We start from the raw sequence: 12,002 nt of genomic DNA, 5'->3' as shown, positions 1-12,002 counted from the left end.
GCCGTTTAGTGTCCTCTGGAAGATTTAGAGGGGTTAGAAGGTTTACACGGGTTTGCTAAACGTGCACTTTACTGTAACAGAGAAAAGTGTTCTGAACCTTTGATCTGTAATGTCACCCGACTGACCCATCTCCAGATTTTTCCAGTTTTCCTTTTTTGTTCTCAACACAACATGTTTTGCTTTCACTTACTGCTTTAACTCTCTCTCTCTCTCGAGGCAGTTGGGACGAAGGTGGCTCAGTTGTTAAGAACAATCACTACGTTAACATGTTAAGTCTAATCCGACAAGGCTAAAGATTCGACTCCTATCCGCTTTTCCCCAAAACCTGTCAAACCAGTCATGACAGATCTGAATGTCCTTTAGCAGCATCAGGGGAGCGGTGCCACTCCCGGCCAGCAGGGGGCAGAGGTTTCATGGCTATGTGCACCATTTCCGGTTCACCTTTGGCTGTTATGTTGCTTTTAGCAAAGAGCTAAAGCTAAGACCTTGTTTGGGGTTACTGTGATGCCCAGTGATTAAGCTCAAATCCACCCAAAACACTAATAAAGAGGCCAATTAGCACTCGTCATCTAACAGATAACGTTTTATATGACTCTTTGTGGAAGAGAAATTTTGTAATAAACTATAAATTCAACAAGTACAGCTTAAAGACCACTTTATATGTGGCTGGTGGTTTTAGTGACTTTTTTGTTTTGTTTTCATGTGATCGATCGGAGCAAATCTTAGCTGTCTCATGGTCCAACACACATTCTCCGCGCTGATGCAGCCGCAAAGGTTAGCTCCTCTCTCATCCTTGTTTCAATAGTAGGGTTAGCCCATTAGAAGCAGCTAACATGATAGGTAGGGACAGCATGCGCAGTAACTTAAGCCCAATACAATTTGATGCAACTAAGTGGTTACATGCAGCTCTAATCTGACTGCAATCGGCCCAGGCCGGTCGCCGATTGGTTCAGGGGGAAAGTCGGACTGCGCACCCTTGTCGAATCTGTCGGGTTTACATAGGTTTGGGCAATCCTGTTCTAAGAGATTCGACTTTCCCTTTGTCATGTAACCGCAGTGAATGGTTACATAAGTCTGTGGTCTCACCTGTCACCCACCTTGCTTATGTAACAATGTGGCGTTCGAGTGAGTGATCTGGAGGGGCTGATGGTGTAATTAGCGTTTCCATCAGTCTACCCCGGGGTAGCCTTAGCGACAACAGTAGCTTCCTACCACCAAGTGCGGAGAGCGAATGAAAGATTACTACAGTGAAGTGCTTTGAGAAGCTTGTTTCGCTCATCAAGCACAATCTAAATTCAAGCCTTTGTTGTTGTTGTTAGTTGTAGTATCAAGTTTCAGGTCTGGGAAGGAGAGACAATTAACCTGCCTGTAACCCAGTCAGTCAATATTTGCCACAATGGTGTTGCTGTTAAAGACATCTCCTTCTGCCCAAGAAAACATGGTCTACTAACAGAGTATGCTAAGATTGAACAAACCCTAACAAATACACCATTCTCTTACTATTTAAATCACACTTTCTTACTTCAGTGCAGTGCAGTGCGTGCCTGGAAAGCATAAGCGACTAACTTCGTGCCATTGGACTATTCTCACGGACACTGAGGGTTATTGGAATGATTTAGTTTGCGGCGAAGTAACAGTTCCTGCATTCAAAGATCCTCCGAAGCTGCTGATGTAAGCTATTTCCTCCTCTTCCCCATTTAATCACAGGATGTAAATCAAATAGAGAAAGAAAGCACTAATTTAAAGCTGCTTGAAGAGTTTGAGTCCCTATGGGGGCTTAATAAGGTGCAGTGTCTCGCTGTGATGAGAGTGTAAAAGCGGATTAATCCCTTTTTTAAAAGATTGTGACATAAAAACCTAAACTTGGAGGCAGGTGATTAATAGAGCAGAGAATAAAGGAGTGCTGTTTATTAGCCTTGGATGTGCGACATGAGCGTACCCAATAAACGCTTCATAGATGCACACACACACTCTGGTACTTACCGTGCCCATGGTGCCAACTCACCAAGGGGGTTTTCAACAATCCCTGCATCTTTGTCACACTGCCTATAATTACCACTTTTCTTATTGGATTGATTCCCTGAGAGGGTGTTTTCTAATTAAGTATAAAGCTATTATACATGTTATTCACTGCAATTATAATTGAAGAAAATGCTTCATAAATCTAAAGTGCTTGACAGCTTATGTGCAGACGAATGAAGCAACAACAGCGTTTGGGATATAAAAGGTCCTGAGTTATTTCTACTTTGATTTGAACATATAGTTTAGAAGTCTCCATGGTTGGACCTGATTGATCATCAAAAATTGGTCATGAAAAGAGTCGTAGTGGTACTGATCATTTGTCACCTGGGAGTGAAAACAGCACACAGTGGTCACTTTAGCAGTTTTAGTACTAGTACTAACTAAAGTATGGCAGCCCTATCCGCGGAGGAACCCCTGCCCACAGTGATTGGACAAGAAGAACTGAAGCTCCAACAAGAACTGGATGTTCTTCCGTGGTCTTGGCCCGTCTGCTGAGGGACTCCCATCGGCCCTGGGTCTAACTATGTGTGACCGCGGCGTAAGTAGTTCTCCAATTATTTGTTTACATTAATATGGCCCAGATACACCAGCACTACGGACACCATTATCTCAACCGAAGCCCCAGAGTTTAAAAATGTTAAAATTATGTATTTTCCTCCCCATACATGTTCCAGCAATTTCCTTATGTGTAGAATGAGCCCAGATCTGTTCACCACAACTGCCTCTAAAATCCTGCACTGTCACTCAAAAAGTTGTTACTTCGGGTCCGAATTGCCGTCATGCATGAGCTTAATATAGAAGGTGCAGTTACACGTATGACCTGGGTGGTAGTAGTGAGTATAAAATGGCCAACTTGCATCTAGCCCCTTTAAAGTTCTTTTTACCATCGAATTGACAGGGACATAGATTGTGAAAATAGCTTTTACATTTATTCATTTAAATATAAATTCAACAGATTAAATTGAGTTAGTAAAACATTGAACATTTGTTCGTATTTCGGGTAGAAAGGTTATCTGTCAGTAAAATAGCCATTGTGCTGAAGCTACTCCAGACTTTGGGTTCACATTAGGCGTAAAACAAAAGGGGAGACTTGCTTCCCAGCCGCCTATGGGTTACACGGTAACATTACCACCGGCACATTACACTTCACAAATAAACATATACACAGACATTACAATCACATACCGAGATGGAACAGGTTTGGCATGCGTCCCAAGTGGCAGCCCTCCTCAAAACGCCCAACCGCACGAGGAGCAGTCCCACACAAAGCCATATGCTAAAGACGACAGCCCATTAGCCCTTGCTTACAGAATGGGTTATTACCAGCCTACTCACCGATTCCACAAATAGTCTGTGCTACCGCCTGCAACACTCTCGGTAAACGGTGGTTTTTGGCCACAGTGCGCCTGATCGCCTGAGCTCAGCTGGAGCGGCCCTCCGTCTAGTGTCCATGACTCGGCTCCTCGGTGCATGACGTCAGGGGTGAAGACAGGTGTGGAGACGGCGCGGGTGAAATACTGCCCCTTATATAGGCGGATATTGGTAACGTACATCTACGACCCCACACTATTACCTATAGCCTGCCCGTCCATGGGAGTGGATCTCTCCTTCTGTTCCAAATTTGGCCCGTCAGAACAATTATGTTGGTCCCTAGAGGGTGACCTACTTTTGCTCCGTGTATGGTTAATCCTAACTCTCTTCCCATGCATTCTCAATGGTAAATATGGATGCAGTACAGTCTTTGGCCCATCGCATCAAATTGGGGGCGCTTTTTCACACCTTTTGCAAAGTTCCGGAAAAACACTTGTGGTGTCTTGGTGTTTATCACAGAGCATCAACTTTCCGAGTTTTCCAACCTTTATTGCAAATGTTGTTGACATGTACATGTTAAAAATGTACTTTGTATAATTTGTGCTGAACTGACATTTTCAATATTATCTAATATCACATTTTCTTTGAGTTAAAAAACAAATGATTTTAAGTCACTGTAGGTACTATAGATACAGGTGTTGTTGTTTACATTTTGCACTTTATTGCTGCAATAGTTGATTTTGTTCTACTAAAACTAGGCTTTTGCCATAGTTAACATTTATATTAATGTAGCATGATATTTGCATAGTCAAATACCATGCTACATTAAATGCAATCAATCAAATGCAAATAGGCTACCGAAAAAGAAAATTATTATTTGCAGTTATAAGTGTTTCACACTTGATATCGCCGTGTTTGGCCCACGACTCACAGGCGCTTTTTCATTTTGGCCCTCAGAGACAAAAAAGTTTGGGCACCCCTGGTCTAAGGACAGGACACGCCCATGAGGCTCGTCCCCACCTGCTGCCGCTTATATTTGAACATTACGTTTGCCTGGATACTTAATTTGCTTGAACTCTACATTGTGTTGTTCTCCTGTTGTGATATTGGGCTATACAAAACAAACGAAGTGTTAAGCTACAGAGCAATGTGTCTGGAGCCTTTGGTGTCAGGACCTAAACATTCAAGATCAAGCTATTGTGGATGTTTTAAAACAGAGCAGGAAACCCATCCAGACACAGAGGAACTTGTTCACTCCACACAGAGGTTTGTATTACATGAAGCAAAAGAGTACACAGGAAAGGAATGAATGCCAATGACGGTGACCCTTCTGTACTGTAGAAGTCCTCTCTCTGCATGTGTCCTGCATAATGTGTGTCCTGTCGCCCCTCTTCAGTCCCTCACCCTTGTTCTGCTGCTGCTGCTGCTGCTGCCTGTGATCTGGGCACTGTCCCTTATACAGAGGAGTATCTGCCCTGTGTGAGTGCAAAATGGAGCGTGACTGCAACCTCAACTGAACTTGAGAAGTTTTTAAAGGTGGTCAAAATTTCAAAGGACTAAGCACTTTTTCCAGGGCTCTGCTAACTCTTATTAAATGCCAAGCTTGTGAGAGGACCGCAAAGCCTTGAATGAATTGCATAGAATTTAAAGCAAAATCTGTCTGGCCGTGCACGTAAAGACATGTCCTAACATTTGAGGATTGTGTTTGCAGAGTAGAATAAGTAAAATCCCAAAGTTTCACATTGATGTTTCTAAACCACACTGAAATGGTGGCGAATCCAAAACAAACTCCATCTTTTCATTTTATGTGGTTTGGGGAAAACGTGTCACCTCTGCATTTGCATCCGAGTGTGATCTACTGTCATCCAGACTCGTAAATAGCCACATCAAAGCGTGATCTCATATGCATGAATTTACACTTTAGTCCCGTCTTCAAAGCAAGAATATCAACATTATTGAACTATTCACTATGATCACTGTTTACAAAGCCAGTGGAAGATGAAAGTGAAAGCTTGTGTTCGTATGTGATAAAGGAGGGTAAGCAGCGTGGATACAATGGGGTAAAATACTGGCGCAGATAAACAGGCTTTTCTGAGGGCTTCGGAAAAAACCCTAAAGAGAAGGAAATGGGAAAAAACATTGACAATCAAAGCCACACTGACTTTGTGATACTGTTGCCCTGCTCCTCCGCTGTCCCCGTAATCACTTTCAACATATTAAATCTGGCTTAACAACAATAGCGGAATTACAATACAAGCTGGCAAGGAAATTATTTTCAGGCTCACTAATGAAATTCATGAAATAATGCGCACCACAATTCTCACCTCAAGGTAGACTTAGCTACTTGCAAACACATACACGAGCAAATAGGCCTTTAGGAACCCAAAGGGAAGCAATAATTAGAATGTAATAAATGGGGAGATTTTTTGGTGTGTTTACCAGCTTTGATTAAATATAGAAATGTGTTAAGTGTGAATAGGACACATGTCATCAGTGCATCGTGCAAAACAGCGCCCAAAGTCATGGACTTCTAAGTAAGCTCGACAGCACAACACAAAGTAAACGTATAAGAATTTAAATCCCTCCAAAGCTCCAATATGAAGCACCGAAGTGTAGTTCACTCTGAATCGTATTCATACAAACGTAATAACATTTAATTGAATGGGTCCAGGGCGCTGTCTGTTGCCGTGGGTGAACACTCGCTTGGCTTCTTTTGTGTTGAATTATTTCTTGAACAGATAGCTTGCCTCTCTTCTAAGCAATGGATTCATCGTGAAATGTTACAGATTTTTACGCTGTTGTTACAGGTGTTACCAGCTATTCCAAGCCCGCCACTCACAAAGGAATATTTGAGCTGTTTCTGACTGGCGTATTAGGCATTTAATTGAAAGCTTATCATTCAGTTCAAACTGTGCATTGGAGACTTTTTTGTGAAGGGTTATATCTATGCAGGTTTAGTAAAGTACAGCTGGAAGAATGGGAGTGCCAACACAATGACTCTGACCTCAACAAAGCTGACAGACAAAGTAAAATTGTAACCGAGTGCACTTTCTCCAGTTCAGCTTTACCCAAAATCTAAACGCTTCTTGAATAGAGCTTACAGCCTATAGACCCTTTTACTGCTGAAAAAAAAGATTAAACTAAAACTAGCGATTACAAGTGTGAAGCTACAACTACACAATGTGGTCCTGTTAAGGTATCAGAACAAGAGTAATGACATTTCAACCTGAAACGACTCACAGAAATGGAATGACGGTATGAGTGTTTTATTAATGCACATGAATCATTATTGGGGCTCAGACCCCGGCGGAAGACTGAACAAACGAGATGGAATGCATGGCTTTGACGAATGATAGCCATGATCTTCCCCGGAGCCTGGACCCTGGTGGTGGTGGAAGAGACCTGGGGTTGGCCACTTGATGAGCGGAGCCGAGGAGGAGCCAGGCGGAGAAAGGGGTGGAGGAGGGTCGTAGCACGGCTGGCAGAGGGCTGAGTGATTGACCAGGGAGCTTAAAGAGGGGATCCTGAGCGATGAGCTGCGGTGATTGGCTGAGACGATAAAACAAGGTTTATTTGATATTTACAAAAACAGTTAAACATTTGTTTATCGTTACTATGAGAACAGCTCCAGTGGAAATAGATAGGAATCTAACTTCCTGCCTCCAGCTAAGCCCGGAATGTTTACAAACAATTAAAGGCTCTATAGGCCAGAGTAACGCCTCATTTGAAAGCTAAGACCTACAAAATGTTTTTGTCGCATTGGCGTTGCATTTTTGTCGTGTTTTGGCGTCTTCTTTATCTTGTTTTCTCAAAAACTTTTGTGTGTGTTTTGGTCATGTTTTGTTGCTTTCTTCATTGCTTTCCTTTCATTGCTCTTTGGCGCCGTTTTGTCCTGTTTTCGTCCCACTTTTGTGTGTTATTGTTGCGTTTCCGGCACGTTTTTGTTACTTTTCTGTTGCATTTACATCCTCATTTTCGTCACTAGGTAAAATGTGCTCAGCCTCGGTTCCAGTGGGGGAAAAATAAGTTAAATGAACTCAAGGATTAAAACAGCAGTGTAAAATGAAACCACCTGTCTTTGTTTTTGTTTTTTTTATTGAAACATAATGCATTCATATCTTTTATCTTGTGTAGGGCGTGGGCTGTTTCCTTGTATGTGTTTAAAAGTCAAGGCTTGTGCCCTCCCTCCCCTACACTCCCACTTTGACTCCGTAGGTCTGATGTAAAGAGACAGCCTGTCTGTACATGTGTGGTCATAGAATATGTATGTGTGAATATTCAAGCAGATTTCACTTGCCGCTGATGACACAGTGGTTTACACGTAGAAACACATTAGCGTCTCCTGTATTCGGCCTTGTTTATCTCACTGTGCGCGTGCGTGCCGGAGTAGGTGTCCGGGCGCACAGTGTGACGGTAATCCCAATGCATTTGCGCGCCAGCTCCAGTCATGGTCAGTAGAGAGGCTCCCCCCCGATGCCGGTAAGCCCAGTCGAGGAGGCCTAAACAGGGCTGACACTCTCCTGGCACACCCTTCGGAACAGCCAAATTGTTCCTGACAAAATCAAATGCATCCTATTGGTGGTTCGACAGTTGTTCAGCTCCTCTGACCTCTTATTCTAGTGCAAAGTCTCACAGCCAAGGTTGCTACAAAGGCAGGCTGTTGGTGTCGGGACAGTTTCGGAAATAAACCTGGTTTCGGTAACGTCGAATGGTTTCATGGTTGGTGGTTCAATCCCTGTTTGCATCCTGCCATTGTGTGAAGAAGATGTGTATTTGTGTGTAAAGGGATGCACCGATGCCACTTTTTCTAAAACTGATACGAGTACTTTGATTTAAGTACTTGCCGATACCGAATACCGAGACGAGTACAAGGCATTTTCTTCAACATACTTTTTGAAGTGAATAGACAGTTTATAGACTTTTTCACAGTACTTTTTTTTTAATATTGCACTGTCCGTGATAGACAGAACAGCCCATGTCCAAAAGCTCCCCAATGCTTGTGTTTTATTGATGTATGTATTTTTATTCAACAATAGTATTGAGATGGTTACTTATTACTGCAGCTAAATGGTCTCTTTTCGCCTTTACTTCAGCTCCGTGTGGATTTTCTTATGTGTTATTAGCAACTTAGCGAGCAGCTACAACATTTTCATTGTTTTTGTGCAGCTCATTTTCACTCAATATGAACATGTCTTTATTTTGGATTTTCTGAGTACTTTTTAGTCGCTGGGTAAGTTTTTCAGATGAATAAGCCCCTGGGCATAATACAGCATAAGAATCGCCAGAACTGTTAGCCGCGAGTTAGCGGCTAGTTAGCAATATTAGCCTGTATTTTGTAAACACTGCAGACTCCACACTGCAGCACTAACAACATTTAGCTCTGGTTAAATCCAGCACAGACTCTGATTTAGGGAGTGTAGTCTGTAATAAAGTCAGCTCTATGAGGAATATTGTATTTCCACTAAATAATCTACAGTTACTATTTTCTCTCCTCAGCGGAGCAGGTCAAGTGGTATCGGTTTCTGGTATCGGGACCTCATGTATGAGTACGAGTATGAGTACAAGGTAGTGGTATCAACCGTTCATCCCTAGTTGTGAGTAAAGTTGTAGCTGGGACTTAAAGCAGAACTAAGTAACTTACGCCCCGAGAGGCCATAAGCATCACTGCAGGTGTCGTAGCATGTTACGTTTTTTTATTCATTAATTGTCCGTGAGAGTAAATACTACACTTACAGAAAAGACAAAGGGAGAGAGGGATATTGTACACAGTGCCATAACTCAATGACACAATGTAGATATTTTTTCTCACTCAAACAAAAAAGCTGTAATTACTGCTAAAGTGGTGCTAGCCCGCAGTTAGCTTTGCCCGTTAGCCTGTTAGCTTCTTCTTTGTGATTCTATTAGTGTGTATTGTGCCTATGACCCGGAGGCAGGGAAGTTGAAAGGGTGGTTTTGTGGACAGAGACACCAGGGGGATGTTCATTAACAGGCACTGTCCCGACCAAATAAACCAATCAATAAATAAGAATAAAAATGAAAGACCTCCCGATCATCATCATCACCCCCAGCGGGACGACGATAAGGATTTATTAAGGCAAACAAGTTACTTAGTTCTTTAAAATGTGGATGCCTTTGGCAGAGGAAAAATGTTTTTTGTTTACCTTCTGGGTGCTAACCATTTATTACAAAGAAAGCGATTGATGCAAGCCCCAAGTGTAACAGCACAGTAGTTAAACAAATAGCACATATAAAAATAAATACATTTCAGTTTCAGACAAAGCTTTGAGGGATATTTGACGGAGTGTGGTGACTGATTTGTGAAAAAGGGAAAAATGTACTTGTGCACAGACATTGTCAGATCCCTGCAAGGCAATCTTTTGAATGGGCATTGTTGCTTCTCCACAAATTGCAGGCCATAAATTACCCATCACATTGTCCGTACCAGCATCCAGCGCCAAATTAAGGGGGCTATTCATCAGCTATCACATTTTTTTTTGGCAGAATGCAGAATGGAATGAATAAAGGATTAAGCGGGTCTAAAATGTCTACTGATGTTTAAAGGCTCCTGATTTCTTTTCATTTTGACTGTTTCTCCACATCTAGCAATCTGTCTAAACTTTGACTCCTAACAATACTTTTTTTCTTCCTCTCAGTTGTTACTTTCCAAGCCTTTAAATCCTGATCTGAAATTTACTCCCAAATCTCTATACGCCACATTCACACGTTAACCCTCAGCAGGATGTCCAGCTGGTAATGTCAGGATTTTAAAATCTTGACTTCGTCCCAGGGGCATGCTGGGACCTCATTTTGGCCCGGGAATTTAATGATTTATATCTGGCTTCTATAACCAGAGATTGCAGATTCAAATACCACTTTAACAATTTCTCTTCTCACATGGGCTGCTGCACACACAGTCTGAGCCTGATACAACTCCTCAGTCAGCAGCAAGTTACGCAGTTAAAGTATATCTTTTTGAATGCTAATGCCTTTCACCTTTCCTTTTCCCCCTTCACTTCTTCACTTACGGGCACGGGCTTACTGCACCAACTTGAAATGAAGCGGTGTTCAAATGGTATCTCCCTGCCAAAAGCTTGATACATCAGTCAGTATTTGATAGATTTACATGGCAATTACATGACATTACTTATTTTACTTTTGGGGTAATTTTTGTCGATACCGATACCGATACTGGTCATTTTTATATGGGTGAATGTATTTCAATCAATATACATTTCTAAAACTGGTTATTTTATATAATTAACTGGCCAATTAAAATTATATTACTTTAACTGGTTAATTAAACAATACTAATGTGAAATCAAATACATAAACAACATTTAAATAAATACTTAAATGACAAACAGAACCTAAACCAGAATGATATGCCTGGCTCAGTTCAATCCTTTGCTGTTGTGAACTGTTTTGGCTCAGAACAAAGAAATAAATCATCCTTTTGTGTTGATTATTGCTTTTTAAAAATACTGACACTATTTCTTGCATGTTTAGAGTACTGTAAAAGGAATTTGATCTCTCATCTTGAGGGCCAGAGTTGCTATGCTGGAGGGCCGGATTTGGCCCGTGGGCCTGATGTTGCCTACCCCTACGCATCAACTTGTCTAAGCTCAGGTAGGAACATATTTCAGTATGTAAAAACGGTGGCCTGTTCCTTTAACCACAAACAAAACAAGGCTTTATATAGATTGAAAGGTATGTATTTATTTTATCCTAAAATAGCGAACGGAATCTTGAAATATAAACGTATCATTTCATTTTATCATCTAACTAGACTGTGAGTCTGGGTTTGTGGGTTGCTAATGGAATTCATTAATAAGGACATCAAGCATTATCATTCTGCCCTTGTGGATTCACATTCATAACATACCAGTTAAAGATTCCAAAGTTTTTGTTTAATGCAATATATTAAAAAATTTAAATCGAAGGTCTCACACGTAACATCAGTATTAAATGTTCATTATAACACAATGTCCATTTGAACGTAATTACTCAGGTCCAATCGCGCAGACAGCAGTTAGTTGTCCATAAACGAGTGTTGATTGCAGATGAGTGAGTGCAGTGAGTCCCGGAAGACCTGCTAGAAAATAATTATCCTCTCCCAGCGTCGTGCATATAGTGTTATCTGCTGATTTAATATTGGCCTCATAAACAAAGGGGACAAACAATTATGCTGAAGTATTATTTTCCTGTTTCAAATGTGTGGGGTGTGATTTATACAATTTTGAGGTAGTTTTTTTTTTTTGCTTTTGAGGTAACACTTATATGAAAACACAAATCAAGCTTTTTTGCCAATAAGTCCAAACCGTCAACTGCCTGTCACGATAACAAATTTGAAGTTCGATACATTGAGGCAGGAAAGTATCGCGATAAAAGATATTATTGACTCTAACGATACTAGTCTGTCAACTCTCAGGTATAAAAATGACAGCAATCCTTTGTTCGAAAAGTGCATCATCATATCCTAAAATACCACACAAGCTGTAATAAACATGAAATATATATAAATATCAAGCCCAAAAATGTATCGTTAATCTGTCATTTATTGAACGATAAGTTGATATAGTGATTATTGTGACAGCCTCTATACCAGGGGTGCCCAAACTTTTTGTCTCCGAGGGCCAAAATGAAAAAGTGCCTGTGGGTCGCAGGCCAAA

At 41.3% G+C, this 12,002-nt stretch overlaps 1 long non-coding RNA gene across 2 annotated transcripts in view; it reads left to right on the top strand.

The window, feature by feature from the left end:
• LOC306960926 overlaps window positions 1-12,002 on the top strand; it is a 1,017,426-nt gene that overhangs the window by 412,384 nt on the left and 593,040 nt on the right. The gene's annotated exons all lie outside the window — the stretch shown is intronic.

The sequence above is a fragment of the Gobius niger genome, assembly GCF_951799975.1.
Source record: "Gobius niger genome assembly, chromosome: 3".
NCBI classification, from domain to species: domain Eukaryota; kingdom Metazoa; phylum Chordata; class Actinopteri; order Gobiiformes; family Gobiidae; genus Gobius; species Gobius niger.
Note: the sequence above shows the minus strand (reverse complement) of the source record. Positions and strands in the feature narration are given on the sequence as shown.